This window comes from Onychostoma macrolepis, unplaced genomic scaffold (assembly GCF_012432095.1).
Source record: "Onychostoma macrolepis isolate SWU-2019 unplaced genomic scaffold, ASM1243209v1 Scaffold9, whole genome shotgun sequence".
NCBI classification, from domain to species: Eukaryota; Metazoa; Chordata; class Actinopteri; order Cypriniformes; family Cyprinidae; genus Onychostoma; species Onychostoma macrolepis.
In genome coordinates this window covers 19668-37586 of record NW_026704913.1, presented here as the reverse complement: position 1 = coordinate 37586, position 17919 = coordinate 19668, and positions in this window count along the sequence as shown.

The window sequence follows — 17919 nt, the reverse complement described above, 5'->3', positions numbered from 1 at the left end:
TCTCATTAGCTGCGTGTTCGTGTCCTGTTTAGCACATGGCTGGTGATTTGTGTTGCTGGCCATGTGCTTGTTTTTGTTTTGTGTGAGCACATGGCTTTTGTCTTAGTTTATGTGTGCCATGTGCTCTCATGTCAATTGTCTTGACCCCACCCATCTTGTTTCCTGATTATTGGTTATTTGCCCCACCTGTTTTCCTCGTTACCCTCCTAATTTGCTGCCTTTATAATCTCCTTGTGTTTGATGTCCTGTGCCAGTTCGTCATCTATATTCCTGTGGATGTGTCCTTGTGTTTGCCTTGCCTTGCCTTGCCTTGTTTTTCCCCTACGGGGTAGTTTGGTTTGTTTTATTTTTTATTATTCAATAAAAGCCCATTCTCCTGCACCACTGAGTCCTCGCCTCATCCCTTCACCCCAACCCTGACACTGCTTTTCTGCACTTTCACTTTGCACGTCTCCGTCATTTTGATCTCTCTCGCGCTGCACAACTGAGCTGTGTTTAGCAGGCATTTCGGCAGAGATGAGGACTGTTTGAAACTCTTTTTTTCCATTAAAACTTCGATGCGCATCGTCTCAGTTTAATACGTGGACATAAAAGATGTGATCGCAAAACAATCAGGAAAAAAAATAAAGTCATAACATAGTCGCCATTGGTGACCCCTGCCTGTTGCGGGTGGTGAGAGCAATGGTCACGGTGTGCAGTCCGCCTCGCCCCCTGTCACAGTTCACAGAAGCGTCGCAGGCACGCCATGGGGTATCAGAGTGGGTTATGAAATCAATAAAGAGCGGCTGCACGCTTCAGTTTTTCCGCAGACCGCCCTGTTTCAACGGTGTGTTAATGTCCACTGTACGAGAGCGGAATGCCTCAGTTCTTCTAGAGCCTAGAGGAAATACACAATCTTCTTGCAAAGCGCGCTGTAGAGACGGTGCCCCTCACAGACCGCGAGAGCGGCTTCTACAGTCGTTATTTTCTGGTGCCAAAGAAAGACGGCAGACTCCGCCCAATCTTGGACCTGAGACCGCTGAATTGTGCGCTTTCAAAGTGCTCGTTCAAAATGATTACGCTGAGACAAATCCTCTCACACATCAGACCAGGAGATTGGTTTATCTCCGTGGATTTAAAGGATGCTTATTTTAACATTCAGGTAGCCCCCCACCACAGGCGCTTCCTGAGATTTGCAATCGAGGGTTATTGCGTACAAATTCACGGTCCTGCCCTTCTGCTTATGTCTGGCCCCTACGAAATGAATGGATGCTGCTCTCTCTCCTCTGAAGCAGAGCGGAATGCACATCCTGAACTATCTCGACGACTGGCTAGTCTTAGCCCAATCAGAGAGTGCGCTGTTCAGCGACAAGCTTAGGGCTGACTGTAAATATGCAAAAGAGCATGCTGGTACCGAGCCAGAACATCTCCTTTTTAGGAGTGGAGCTGAACTCAATCAATTTGCGAGCGCGTCTGCTGGAGGAGCACTCACAAAAACTGATCAGCTCTCTCGCAGTCTTCAAATTAGGGTGTTCTCTCCCGCTAAAATGCTTTCAGAGGATGCTCGGCCAGATGGCTGCTGCCTCGACAGTGTGCAAACTAGGGCTCCCACATATGCGACAACTTCAGCTCTGGCTAAAGAGCCGGGTGCCACAAAACGCATGGCGCACGGGCGCCTTGCGCATAAAAGTGACGCGCGACTGCTTGCATACACTGACCCCTTGGCGCAATACGACTCTGTATCACCGGGGTGTTCGTATTGGCCAAGTGATCAGGAGAAAGAATGTTACGGCAGATGCATCCAGCACAGGCTGGGGAGCCGTATGCGATGGCAGACCAGCCTTCAGGACATGGTCAGAAACGGAGAAGTCATGGCACATAAACTGTCTGGATCTCCATGCTGTACACCTAGCGCTCTAGTGCTTTCTCCCAGACATTCTTCACCGTCACGTTCTCATCAGGATGGACAGCATGATAGTGGTAGCGTTTATAAATCACCCAGGCGGTGTGAACCCGCGACCACTGCTGCAGCTAGCGAGAGACCTCCTTCTGTGGGCAGATCGACACCTCCTCTCCATCCAGGCAGTACATGTCCCCGGACGCCTGAACTATGGTGTGGACTTACTGTCGAAGGGTGGGGTAGTCCACGGGGAGTGAAGATTACACCCTTTGACAGTCAATATGATTTGGAGTGTATTCGGCAGGGCGGAGGTGGATCTCTTCGCATCAGCGGAGAACACTCATTGCCCACTGTTTTATTCACTGACACACTCTCCCCTGGGAGTGGATGCACTAGCTCACAGCTGGCCGAAAGTACGCAAGTATGCCTTTCCTCCAATGAAACTTCTGCTTCGCGTGCTTTGCAAAATCAGAGAGGAAAAGGAATCTGTTCTGTTAGTGGCACTGAAATGGCCCAATCAGCCTTGGTTCCCAGAATTGGTGGAGATGCAGGTAGTCCCCCCGTGAACTATCCCACTGAAGAGAGACCTCCTCTCTCAAGCACAAGGACGAAATGGCACCCAAATCCAGAGTCATGGAGCCTTCATGTCTGGCCGCTCGACGGAGCTTGCCAGTAACAGATGCACTTCCTCAGCGCATGTTGAACACTATCTCTGAGGCTAGGGCTCCTTCCACGAGGCATCTTTACGCACATAAATGGAGAGTTTTTTCAATTTGGTGCGTATCGCGGGGCGAAGACCCCAATACCAGTAACAGATCTCTTAACCAATAATTCTTGCCTTCCCTCAAGAGCGATTTGATAGTGGTCGTATGCCATCCACATTGAAAAGTCTATGTGGCCACTATAACAGCCTTTCATGCGCATGTCGAAAATCGCCGATCGGCAGAAATGACCTGATCATACGATTTTTAAAAGGAGCAAGAAGGCTGAACCCTCCTTGCCCTTCTACTCTACCCATTTGGGACTTGGCACTTGTGCTTGATGCCCCATACAATCAGCGAGCTTGTGAGCGCTCTCTCTCAAGACAGCGCTCCTGCTCCCACTGGCCTCTGTTAAGCGAGATGGAGACCTGCAGGTGCTTTCAATTGACGACTCATGTATTGAATTCGGGCCAGGTGATTGCAGACTCACCTTGAAGCCTAGAAATGGTTATGTGCCTAAAGTGCTTTCGACTCCATTTAAAGCGCAGGTCATAACACATGCTTTCCGCCCTGAAACACCGGCCGGGACGGAGCCGCTTAATACACTCCTGCTGTGCCCTGTACATGCGGTGCGCACTCATATCGAGCGCTCTAGACAGTTCAGACTCTCGGAACAGCTATTTGTATGTTTTGGTGGACACACAAAAGGCCTGCCTGTGTCCAAGCACAGGCTGTCACACTGGATCGTCGACACAATTGCTTTGGCTTATAGCTCTAAGTGCGTGGAATGTCCTATAGGAGTGCGGGCCCACTCAACCCATGGATTCGCGTCCTCTTGGGCCTAGGCAAATGGCATATCTATTCAGGACAGTTATATGGCGGCAGGCTTGTCGTCACCCAGCACTTTCGCAAGGTTTTATAACCTAGATGTGTCGTCGCTTGCCTCGCATGTGCTGTCAGTGTGAGCAGCGCACGCGCCTACTCGGCCTCAGTTATGATTTGAGATGTGGTCAGTGGTTTCAGCTAGGTCGTATACACCCTGTATTGACGCACCACCAATTCAATGCTGTCCCTATCAGTTTATCACAGTATTATGATATAGTTCACCACGTCTTTTAGGACTTGATCACCATCATACTCTGCTTATTGAGCACCGGTACGGCCATTGCATCATAACAAATTATTTCATTGAAATTAAACAATTTCAACTAATCTATATGTGAAAGCGCCGAAGCCACCGCCATTTCACATTCTGTTTCAATGGAGTTAACTCCGCCCCTGGTGTGATGTGGCATCCTCTAATAGAAATGGGTATTTCCCATAACAATGTCTCGTTCCCTCATCTCAGGGAATGGAGGTTATGCGAGTAACCGAGAGCTTTTTCTTTCTAGGAATAGCCAAGGAAATATAATTAGATGATCTAATTTTATATTAAAATGAGGTTTCAGCAACTGTTGAAGATATTCAGGTAATAAGCCCAGCAGAACTTTATAAATAAAAATATACCAGTGAATTTCCCGGCTTGTATGCAATGATGTCCAGTTCAAAAGGGAGTATAATTCGCAATGATGCATTAGTAATCAATCTAAATGTTGATTGACAAAGTTGTTGTCTGTATGCAAAACATTTAAAAATAGCAAAATAAAAACTTTTCTGTCTTTTTTTTTTCTTTGTCATGTAAATGTACCCCCATGCTATAGGTACAATAATGATAGACCTGCAATTACATGTAGAAAAGTGGAAAGTTTCCCTGAGAAATTGAAAGGTTAATAATTCATAGGATTTATTAATGTTGAACTAAGATCTGTAAGCATTTCTATATCCATACCAAATATCCGTTTCTTTAAATGGTTTAAGAGATCTAATCCTCATATTGTCTAAAACAGTAACAGTCCTCATGCTGAAAACAGGCTGAAAATAGCATCAACACAAGCATGTCGTTAACTCTACAAAATTATCTTGTATTTGTCACAATGAGGAGTCTCAAGATCCAAGTGCGAGTGCAATAAGAATTTATTGAGAAGAGCAAGGAGAGAGATCAGCTGTAAGATGACAGCAGTATAGCCAAATGGCGCACCGAAAGATGGAAAAGCATGTTCAATGAAAGATTTTTTTTTAATTGCACCACTCAATAAAGAATTTGTATCAGACATGGGGTTTTTAATTTCAAAACGTCTTTGATGAGGTAAATGACTTGATAAAATGATGAAAGCTACATTTCAGACATACTACAGATAGTCTTCTGAGGAAGCTGCGATGTGATATCTATACAAATGTTCATATCTTTAGGTGCAAATTTTCTTCATATCAATTCAAATGACAATGTATATATTATGCAGCACACTAGGCCTAAGGTCATACGAGATTGACTGAGGGCAACCGACCTTTCAAGATCTCTTTGAGTCGTTTTTATATTCATAATCATCTGAGAATGAGGAGCGCATTTTTCCTGCTGGCTCTTCTGATTTGTGCTCAGACCTTTCATATTAAGGAAAAGCCAAACTCTAAAAATCATCAAGACATCACAAAATCAGCCATTTTACGTGCTACTGCAAAGGTCTGCGAGAGTGTTGAAGGCTTCACAAAGGTATGAAGATACGTATGATCTGTGCGTGAAAGAGAATAATTAATTATTAATTAATCTATTAGACAATATATGTTCAGCAGCAATCATAACACACTTTTAATACAGTATTTAGTATTGATATAATTTATTGATCCAAAGAGAAATAAGAAACCAACCAAATGTTAGAGTGTAAAATGCACAAGCATTGTGTGCTTTCGGCAAACGCTGCAACAGATTTTTGTAGGAAAAACAACTGACATCTTCAAAAAATAAATACAAAATACAACTCCATACACTGCTACCATGATAGCAGATTTCAGATGCATTTTAAAAATACATAACATCAGTAATATGATAGAAATATACTCCTTGGTAAAATGTCATTGATAAATGAGCCATTTTAAAATGAATGCAGATGGAAAAAGACATCAGCTAAAACAAAGTAGTGGATTTATTTAAAATTGATCTGATGTTCACATCAATTTAGTGACAACTAACTAGACATTTTGTGCTTGTGTGTGTATGTTTTTGTTTTTGTTTGTTTTTAGCCAGAACCACTGAATGCACAGACACTGGCAAAGGCCTGCAAAAAAGATGCATTTAAAAGTAACTTTGAAACAGGCATAAAAATTATCACCTATTACAACGTAAAAACAGACATTGACCATCCTTTCAGTGAGAAATATCATTTTGACAGCGAGAAATTTCTTGACGGTAAAGCCCTCATCATCAAGGGAATGGAGGATATCACAGCTCACGTGAAAAAGCAGAATTTTGAAGATGCGCGAAAGACACTTGGGGCAATCCTGCATACTTTACAGGTGAGTCGGACGCAAAACTTAAAATGAGAACTGAAAGACGGTTCAAGAATGAATTTAGACCAATGGATTACAGTGAAACTGCAGACCCTTACACAAAAGAAGTTTATTCAAGTGTGCTATTAGTACAATTTGTTTAAACTAAAAATAAAGTAAACTTTCAGTCTACTTTTTATACTATACTTGACTTATACTGACAGAAAAGTCTATTTGGCCAATACTTGAACTTAATCCTTTGACTGACATAGGCTATACTTAAAAGTATTCTAAAGAATATTTGGCTTGTATTTTATTTGCTCCTTTGATTGAGTAGCCTATTAAACTTTTTTTCTTTTTCTTTTTTTTTTCCACATAGTTTTACATACTATATAAAAAACGTACCTGTTTAAATTTATAATAAGTTTTAGGACGGAATATTAGTTATATGGAATTATATATAATATGGAATATTAGCTAGTTGTCAATTTGAGTGTCATTGTTTTATGATTTGGCATCTAATACTATAGATTTGTTTGAAAATATTGATTTATAAAGAAAATAGATACTTGTGAGTATGTGAATTTTTGTGTAGTCTACTGGTAGTGTACAAAGGAATTTACTTCAAATCTACTTGAAGTTCAAATATATAAATAGTAAACAAGTAGGATGTTAAGTTCACTTAAAAAAACTTACAAATATACTTGCAGGATAAAAACTACATTAACACTTTTGATTAGGGAACACACGTTCAGTATTAACTAAGCATTTTCCCTCCATAAACTCATAATTTGCTGCTAATTAATAGTAAGGTAGTTGTTAAGTTTAGGTAGGGATCTAGAATATGGTCATGCAGAATAAGGCATTAATATGTGCTTTTTATGTACTAATAAACAGCCGATATGCTAGTGATATGCATGCTAATAACTACTAGTTAATAGTGAGAATTGGTCATTAAAATAAAGTGTTACCAAAATAAGCAAACTAGTAGTTTACTGAAAGTATACTTCAAAGTACTTTATTATGCTACAAGTATTTAACTATATTTAACTATTCTATAACTAGAAGTTCACTTGTAGTATAGTTGCAGTACAAATGACAAACTTAGTTGTAAACTAGTTGTATACTCAGTTTACTACTGTTACACTTAAAGTATCCATAAAAGTATGCTGTTATAAACTAACAAGTGGGCCAATTTACTCCCAAGTAGTATTGAAATGGTACACTTACAAGCATACTACTGGTACTTTGATATTAGTACAATTACTACATAAAGTATACTTAAATATACTTGACCTTTACTTAAAGCTGCAATCCGTAACTTTTTTGGTTAAACATTATCCAAAATAAATTTTTGGACAAGTACATAACCAGTCAGTGTTCAAAACTATCTCCTTACCTTAGCCCGATTCACAACGGTAAGCTTGTAATAATGTTTTCTAATTTGAGTGGTACAGGTAGGTTTTCGTGGGAAATACAAGCACGCCGCCGTTCATCTTTGTGTCATTACGTCACATTTGTAAACATAAAGAAGAGTCCCAGCTAGTAAGCTATATCGCATAAGGATGCTGCAGGTGGCGGATCATTAATAGCCTTTTCTCACAGCAGCTGGAATAATTCGCCCAATCCCGTCTATGGACGTTTCCCGGTGGCCTGGCGGCTGATTTGGACCGCTGCCCTGTGTTTTTTTTTTAATTTGTTTTTTTATTATTATTATTATTTATTTTATTTTAATGTATTTATTTATTTATTTATTTTTGCCTTCCCAGTGTGCTAAAGTGATCATTTCCGATTGTGGCATTTCCTAATAAATCGATAATAAATCATAAATCGGTTAGTCTTGACTGGCAGCACCGCGCTTCATGTCTGTTCCTTGCCTCCATCTAACGGTTTTGAACAGAGTCGATGCGCGGGACTCGATGAAGGAGAGGAAACGGCCAGAAGCAACAGTTAAATGTAGCGAAATTACTAACCTGTTCAGGGCTTTAGGTGCAGGTCAGTTTCATCTGTAATACGCTACTGTAGTTTTGTCTTTATTTACCTAGTTAGGCTGTCGGTAGCACCCCATTATTATCAATAGTCAGAATACTGTGCTAATGGACATCATTATCGATTGGAAAGTTACATTAATAAATTTAGCAGGCAGATATTCACATGGATTTATTGTATAGAAAGGGAGGGAGCTAGAGCAAACAGCAACACAAAAATATCAGTCAGCCCAAAAATACAATAGTGTGTTCAGTATTAGGATTTTCAATGTAATAATTTTGGCATTTAGGCACTTTAGAAAATTTGTTTTAATATATTTGTATGAATTATAGGTTTGTGAAATCTTGGGTATTTAAGTCATTTTAAGAGAAATAACAACATTATGTGCAAACAAATTGCAATGAGGTGGTTGTTTTGCAACAAGGTGAACACAGTTCTGTTAATAACAGTAGACCTGCTGGTAAAGAAGTGACAGGTACAAGAAAAAGGGAGTGACAGAGATATTGGAGAAAATGAAGAAAAGGAAAAGGGAAGTGAAGGCGCAGTTCAAAAGAGAACGTTTAATTATTTTCCACTAGGGCTGTGCGATTTGGGGGAAAATATCAAATTGCGATTTTTTTTTACAGATATTGCCATTGCGATTTGATTTATGATTTAAAATTTGCAAAGTCAAGCTTCAGCTCAATGTTGTCAATAATGTGCAGCACAGAGTATTGTTACCCTGCTGAAAAAAAACAAAACAATAGAAAGCATTAACAGAAAACCTTACAGTTTCCATTAAACCATTACAAAATTCCTTTTTGTTTTGGGCATTATTTCAGTAGGAATTACTGTTGTTCTATTGGTTGCCATATTACATTCCACCAATAGAATCCATGAAATAACAGTAGACACCATTATAGTTTACATTAAAACCAATGCAATTGCAATGTTACATAGGCTGATTTATTTATAATTTGTCAGATTTATTGATTTTTAAGTATTTGGGATTTTAAGAAGTGGAAAATGTGCTGAATGGTTCATTTCATCCAAGTGAAATTAGCAAGCAGTTAGACTGAATTTACATTCGTTTTAAACGCGGAGCCAGGCGCGAGCTGACACAGGTTGCGCGCGTGCGTCAAGCCTCATCCATATTGCCAGATGCGCTTGTAAAGATTGCGGTGCGGAGCCAAGCGCGAGTATAAACAAGAAGGGTCTGGCTGCAGACATGCACTTGCACTCTCAGACACCTGCACTTCCGCAAGTGACGTCACTTGCAGTCTTTTTTTATTTTTTATTTAATTTAATTTTTTTTTTTTTTTTTTTTTTTAATTTAATATCTCAACATTTTACACAAGTAGCCAGGTGGTGAAGACAAGAAAAAAGAAACTAAATTACAATGTCACTTGCAATCGCTGCTTTCACTCTTCGCTGCCTGCCACCTCACTTGCAATCCACACAAATCGTGCGTGTTGCCATGGAGACAAGATGCTGTAGTGGTTAAACGATTAAAACTAATTTAATATAATAACAAACATTACAGGGTCCTGCATGCAAGTCATCTGTAAGAAAAAAGACAAGACCCACAAATCCGTGGCCACAGAACAGCGATGAATGCAATGCTCTCATGAAAGGCTTTTAAACCTCCCGTAGAAAATCATAAACACTTAATATGGCTTAATGTGTTAAGATAGTTAAGATAGAAAATTCTTCATACTTCCAAGACGTAGAATCTATGATTCTGAAGTACAGTGAATATCCACACTGGCGCCGTGACTGACAGCCACACATTCACCTCAAAACATTAGATTGATCCGCGCTGAGGAGCCATGCTGATGCACAACCCACACAAAGATGATAATTCCACAAATAACTGCAATTGCAGGTTTCAAACAGAGATGGCGACAAAGAGGCAACACTTACAGTCTGCAGCTTTAAGTATACTTAATAAAATGAACTTGAAGTATACTTACTTTTTGTAAGAGGAGATAAAGTTTGATTTTTACTAAATGGATCATATGAACTGAAAGTGAATATCTTCTCACATGTGTGTTGTCTGGTAAATGAAAGGATTTCTACAGCCACAGTAACTGGATAGAGCTGGGAAACACTGAACCCTGTACTGCCCTGATCAATTTAGAAGAGAACATACCCAACCCTGCAGGTAAGAGTGTGTGTGTGCCTACATAATTATATGCTGAGCATAAATTTATCTCAGAATTGAGGTAAACTAAGTTAAATGAATCTAAATTAAAGTAAATAATTGTTTTTGGTTTTCCTTTTATTTAGCCTATGTGACATGTTAAAGGGATAGTTCACCCAAAAATGAAAATTAGCCAAAGATTTACTCACCCTCAGGGCATCCTAGGTGTGTCTGACATTCCTCTTTCAGACGAACACATTCGGAGTTATATTCCACATTGTCCTGTCTGTTCCAATCTGTATAATTGCAGTGAATGGTGTCCTTGTTTTTGAATCCGAAAAAAAAAAAAGTATCCATCCATCACAAAACTACTCCACACCGCTCTGGGGTGTTAATAAAGGACTTATGAAGTGAAACGATGCGTTAGTTTAAGAAAAATGTTGATTCTTAAAACTTTATAAACTGAAATGTGCATCTTCCTGTCTCTCAAGCAGGCACGTTCACGACAAGGCGGTCGAGCATATGACGTAGGCGTAACGAAAGGCGTAACGTAAGATCCGAGGAGAATGTGCATGACAAACACGGATGCACAGAGGAGAAAGCAAAACAAAACACCTGTCACAAACTTATTTAAACATCCCGGGTATCAACAGATACAATTTACTTGTTCACATGGTTTTCCTGTGCTGTATACAAAACTTGGTTCTCGCGAGATTACACGCTTCTTCCCGGATATTACTCTCGCGACACTAGTCTTATTTCCAGATCTTACGTTACGCCTACGTCATATGCTCGACCGCCTTGTCGTGAACGCACCTGCTTGAGAGACAGGAAGATGCACATTTCAGTTTATAAAGTTTTAAAATTTTTCTTAAACTAACGCATCGTTTCGCTTCAGAAGTCCTTTATTAACACCCCAGAGCCGTGTGGAGTAGTTTTGTGATGGATGGATACTTTTTTTTTCGGATTCAGAAACAGGGGCCCCATTCACTGCAGTTATACAGATTGGAACAGACAGGACAATGTGGAATATAACTCCGAATGTGTTCGTCTGAAAGAGGAATGTCAGACACACGTATGATGCCCTGAGGGTGAGTAAATCTTTGGCTAATTTTCATTTTTGGGTGAACTATCCCTTTAAGCAATGAAACATGTTAAGCAATAAAATGAGTTTGTCTTCCCTCCAGATGAAAACACTGAAACATGTGAAAGTAACATTCCCGATACAAACTCTGGGGCAAAAATTAAGGATTCAATTTTAGAAAAAAAGATTCTGACTTCAGGATTCTTTGGAAAAAGCAAAAAAAACGGTAATAGTCTTTTTTCCCCCTATATTTATAATACTTCATATAAAGATTGAAAATCATCAGATAGGCTACAAACAGAACATTCATGAGCTCAGCCATTTGATACATTAGATCATCATACTGAATATTATAATTTCTTGACAGGAAAGTGCAGCCATGGAGGTACTCTAGACTTCACAACTGGCACTGGGAGAAGCTGGGATGGTATTAATAAAGACGCCATTGATTCTAGTCATGGTTTACTGCATAATAAAGCTGCAGATATGGGCATTGCTGCCAGTGTGCAACTGCTGGAGAAGATCTGGAAGAATAATGATGACCCCAACTTCTTCAGGTACACATGCAAGATTAACAAACTTGATTGAAAGTAATTTCAGGTTTTCTGCTGCTAAAATCAAGAGACAATGAAAACGAATCAAATTGCCATGAACTGTTCACCAGTAAACACAACAAACAAAGTTTCTCCTCATTGCAAGTGAATGTTTTTAATGTCTGGATTCGTTTTTTGTTTATCAACTTTTTTTAACAGTTATAATCCATGATTACAAATGTCACATTTGATGAGTCAAGTCACCTTCATTTATATAGCACTTTTAACAATACAGATTGTGTCAAAGCACTTAACAGTATCAAATTGGAGGATAGAGTGTCAGTAATGTATAATGATAAGATTAAACACTCAATTTTCAGTTAAAGGCATTTCATTATTGAATTCAGAGATGTCATTGTCTAGCTCAGTTTAGTTTAAATAGTATCTGTGCAACCAAATCGACGATAATCGCTAGAAATTAAGTGTCCCCAACTGAGCAAACCAGAGGCGACAGCGGCAAGGAACCAAAACTCCCTCTGTGACAGAATGGAGAAAAAAACCTTGGGAGAAACCAGGCTCAGTCGGGAGACCAGTTCTCCTCTGACCAGATGAGCTTCTATGAAATACTAGCATTTTATTGTTTGTAATCAGAACGATTGTACCAAATTGTCTGCAATGTTTTTGTGTTACAACCTACCAGTTGAGAACCACTGATCTATAGTATTAGTTCATAATGTTATTTTTTTTCTCTCTCTCTCTCTCTCATTCTCAGGCTGATAGGGCTTCATAAGGACAAGCCAAAGGGAGAATGGAAAACTCACATTTCTCTCTTTAGCTCCAAATCTAGAGTTTCAGATGCAAATGAGAAATCAAATGAAAATATTGAAGTTTAATGGCACTGCATTGGCAAAAAAACAAAAAAACAAACAAAAAAATATTTTCAAATCTCTATCACCCTGTATTTTCTCATTTGAAAATTTTCAAATAAAATCAGCCTTCTGCATCCTTATGGTGTTCCTTCTTGTAAGTTCTCTTTTTACTTCATTACAGTTTTTCTCGATTGCTAACACACTATAACTGTTTCATTTGGCCTAATTTTCCAAACCATTCATACAGTTCTCGAAATAAAGACATGTTTCTCAAAACGTTTAACACATTTCACCTGCTTTCACACACGTTCCAATTTGCTCAGTGTTTTCTGCAAAACCAGAAATTTTTTTTACATCATTTTGCACAGGTTTAACCATGTTCTCATTCAGAAAACACAAACACACAATATAATTAACTGGCATCACAAAATAAACTCAAATAGCACACATTTATCCATGTGTGAACATTAAGTAGCAAAACTGATGACACAACAGTCAGAATCTCAGGATGATATGAACAAGAGCACAAGCGATTATGTGTTTTAGGAAATTAATCCTGGTAGTGAGAGATAAAGAGGAAGAGGAGAGGAAAATAAAAATGAAGGGGATGAGGTCAAAGGTAATTTCTGATGAAATACAAAGCTCTATCCACCTTTTTCTTCAACGCGGAAGTAAGCCTATGGGTGAGACTTCCGGTTCATTAGCCGCTATAGGTAAATAACGAGGAGAATAACAACGTGCAGTAAACGGCAAAACTGTTTGCACTACAAACCAGTGTGTTCATAATTAAGGTAATACATTAAAATAATATGATAAGACACACTAATTTTCAATATCAAGCAGCAAAACGAACGATTTTGTGCAGCTAAAAATAGCTGGACGCGGATGAGCCCGGAAGCTAGACCCATAGAATTTACAAATGGCCACGCCCATTTTTACGTCAAGAAAAAGGTGGATAGTTGAGCATGTTCTTCTGCATGGACTGACCATGAGAGAAGTTGGCCTACAGGCTCATCTACAGGGTTTCAGTGCTACTTGCACATACAGTATAATTACAGTACATAGCAGCAATACTTCAGATCAGATAACTTTCACTATTCTATGTACAGTAAATACTGTAACACAAGTTGTACACCCTCAAACTTGTAAGGATCCACCCGCTATTCCAAACAACGGAATCCAGTGGCCTGGTCGAAGGTTTAATGGTTTCATGTTCGGTCTTTTACTTGCGCTTCTGAATTTGTCGGGATTTACTTTCAATTTTGATCTAGCTCCAATTCTGATCTGACTCCAATTCCAAGTGATTATTACAGTTTTTTCTGAATGCTTAAACCCTAACTGTGATTCTTATAGCACAATTTCTAAAACTATTAATACTTATAGCAAAACCACTCACTGAGTTTGCAAAACTAAAAGCACAAACACTGCTTTGCACTCAGTTTGCAATTTTGTAACACACACTTTGCAAAACTGTAGGTACAATCCACTGCACAGCACTCTTTTTGCGGAACTGTAAACACAACTCACTGCTTTACACTCAATTTCCAAATGATCAACACACTCCTAGCAAAACTATACACATTTATGGCTATTATTTACACTATTTTGCCAACTGTCTGGCACACTGTCACATGTGAAAACTGTTTTAGATAATTAGTTCACTTTGCAATCAGCCTAAGCACAATAAATAAGCTGTCCGTGTGGAGTACAATGGAGGGAGCAGGAAGAGTGAGAAGAGTGAGAATTAGAGGAGGCCGAGGAAGAGGACGTGGAGGTGAAGAAGTAGGAGGAAGAGGAGGAGGAAGAGGACGACAAGGACAAGGAGGTGAAGTTAGAGGAAGAGGACAAGGAGGAGCAAGAGGAGGACGAGGAGGGGGAAGAGGAAGGGTAAGAAGAGTAAGAAATAGAATTACTGATGACATCAGAGCTACAATAGTGGACCATGTAATCAACCATGGAATGACCCTGAGGGAAGCTGGCCAACGGGTTCAGCCTAACTTGAGCCGCTACACTGTAGCAAGCATCATAAGGACATTTCGAAATGAGAATCGGTTAGTACAGTCACTTTGCACTAAGATTTGTAGCACTGCCATATTCTAATGAGAAACACAACAATACCATAGATGTAAAAATACTGAAATTGTTACTTTACAGAATTGCTAGACGACCAGATGCTGGGGGCAGAGGAAGAATGTTCACTGCAGAACAAGAAACCCATATAGTCAATATGGTGATTGCAAATAATTCCATAAGGCTACGAGAAATTCAGCAGCGCATAATTGAGGATGACACCACCTTCCAAAACATACACAATGTGAGCATTTCTGTATTAGGTTGTGTACTTGCCCGCAACAGAATCCGAATGAAACAAATCTACAGAGTACCTTTTGAAAGAAACAGTGAATGTGTAAAACAGCTGCGATATGACTATGTGCAGGTAAGCTATAGTATCATTGGTACTGAATCTGGAAGTGCATACTGTAGTGCTGTGCATGGGCCTGCTGTGCTGAATTTGTTTTGTCTTGTCTAGAGAGTGATGGAGCTAGAGGCAGATGTCATGGGTCATGAGCAGTTTTTTGTGGATGAGGCTGGTTTTAACCTCACTAAGACAAGGAGACGTGGCAGGAACATTATTGGACACCGTGCCATAATCAATGTCCCAGGACAATGTGGTGGTAACATAACTATGTGTGCAGCTATAAGTCAAAATGGTGTTGTTCACCATCATGCAACCCTGGGCCCATATAACACTGCACACATTATTACATTCCTGGACACCTTACATGACATGCTCACTAATGTTCAGAGACCAGAGCAGACCAGATACGTCATCATATGGGACAATGTTAGTTTCCATAGGGCTGCTTTGGTCTGCAACTGGTTTACAGATCACCCACTCTTCACTGTACTCAACCTCTCCCCATACTCTCCATTCTTGAATCCAATTGAAGAGTTCTTCTCTGCCTGGCGCTGGAAGGTCTATGACCGTCATACCCATCAACGCATAGCCCTTTTACAGGCAATGGAGGAGGCATGTGGGGATATTGACCAGGCATCATGTCAGGCCTGGATACGCCATTCCAGAAGATATTTTCCCCGGTGCCTTGGACTAGAGGACATTGCATGTGATGTAGACGAAATTTTGTGGCCGGACCCAGAGAGACGACACGATGTAGACTGATTTCTTTTTTTTTCTCAATGAAATTACTATTTTGTTTTGATTTGGAAAAAAACACTTGTGTTTGTTTTGATGTGTGTAAATAAACACCAGTACTTGAAGTTTGGATCCCTCTATGTTTACAGAACTATGACAAAAGTATGACATCAAACTGACATAGCCTACCTTGTGCACAGAGAAAGCAAAAGCCAGATGTGTTTTTTATTCATACCATCAGTGTGTAGTTGGTGCATTGTGTGCTTATTAAAGTGATGGCTTGTGTTAACTGTTTGATACGAAAATACCATTTTTACAAAGGTTTGAAGAGTTAAGCAAGGTTTATTAGCTTTTGCAAGAAAACTACAATGTTTTGCTGATTTGGTGAAGGGTTTTCTTATTTGTGTGTAGAGTTTTGCAAAAATAGCCAATAGTTACAAAAAATGTGCTTAAGCCATCAGAAAAAACTGTAATATATTTTTGGATATGTCATATACACACAGTGATTCAAAACCTAAAGCTCTTCTTTCATGAGCTCCTATGGACATTTCTGTACAAGATCGAAAGTAATTGTCAGAGAGATTTTGAAAAATTCACAGTAAACACGAAAGCAAGATTGAAACCAAACTATTTATTTTTTACTGTAAGCATTTGTGGTTGTGAATACTGCATTACACACAGTACGAAAGAAAAGAAATACATAAACCATCTGTAGATGGACAGAAACCAAACATAATTTTGAAAAAGGTGAAACTGTAACAAATTGTAACATAATATGCATTTTATACAATATAGTCAGAATGTATTCTTACAGTCAGCTGTACTGTTGTACAGTATTGTAACCCACCAGACTGTGACCAATCATGCAATGCACTGCAGTAAATTGATGCTAAAATGTATGTTTTATAGTATACCATATGTTATGCTGAAATAGCTATTATGGGTACATTAGAATGTGTACATTACAGTAGATTGTTATATACCTGTTCTCATTTCTAAAGGTTTGAATTATACCCGCCACTGTAAATTGACTCAAACTGTCTGTCCAGACTATCTCATCAACACAGTCTCATCCCAACTCGTCACATATTGACGCGTGGTCAGGACCGTTTTGGCGTCGCTTTTTGACGCTCAAGGTACCCCTTTAGCGTCACTTTTCTATGTGAAGGGTCCTCCATTGTTTTCAGTTGTTTTCTTAATTTAATGGTTTGCATGCATTTGTAAAAAATATAAATAATTTTATATAAATTTTTACTTTCATTGGAGCACCTAACCCCACCCGTACCCTAAACCTACCCACCTCTGAACAATATAAAACACACACAGGCAAATATAAGTGCAGTCACAGGTATTTATTGCAAAAAACAACCATAAATAAGCATTATAAATGCATTACAAACATGTCGTGTTGCATTCCAAGTCTTCTGAAGCCATAAGATATCTTTATGCGAAGAAGAGAGCAAAACATAAGGTTTAATCGCTGAAAATGATCCCGCTCCGCTAACGTGCTCACATCTCATTCAAAAAGATACTCCCGTAGCATGACGCAATCGGTCACGGTCACGAGATATTCAAGAGCCAATGGCATTTCACAACAGCATGACCCAATTGGTCACGAGACACACAAGAGCCAATTGTTAACGCAAGGCTACTTCTGGCGGCATTTTTTTGAATTCGCACACAGAGACAGCACACATTAAGAGCTTTTTTATCCTTTCACAAATAAATCGTTTTGCCTCGAAAGACTTGGAATATTATTAAAAAAAAAAAAAAAAAAATTATGACGGTAGTTGCATCTGCCTGTTGTATCTTGTGCTTTATTGACAAATGGTAGGTTTAGGGGCAGGGCTTGGGTTACGTGCTCATAAATGTGTAAATAGTGTAATGTAAATAAAACCCCAACATATATGCAATAATAGCAATATTATTGCCCAATAAATAATTTAATCATGACGATAAGCCTTTTGCCTCGGCATATTTACGCTAAGGGTTTCTTATTTAAAGCAATGGAGGACCCTGCACGTCGAAAAATGACGCTAAAGGGGTACCCTGTGCGTCAAAAAACGACGCCAAAGGGTCCTGACCAAGCGTCAATATGTGAAGAGTTGGGATGAGACTGTGTTGATCTCATCATTAAACCATGGTTCAATAACATGATCAATGACAGTAGCCCTAATCTCATCAGAGACCACTCTTCTTGTTCCTGTTCTTCGTCACGTTCCCCATCC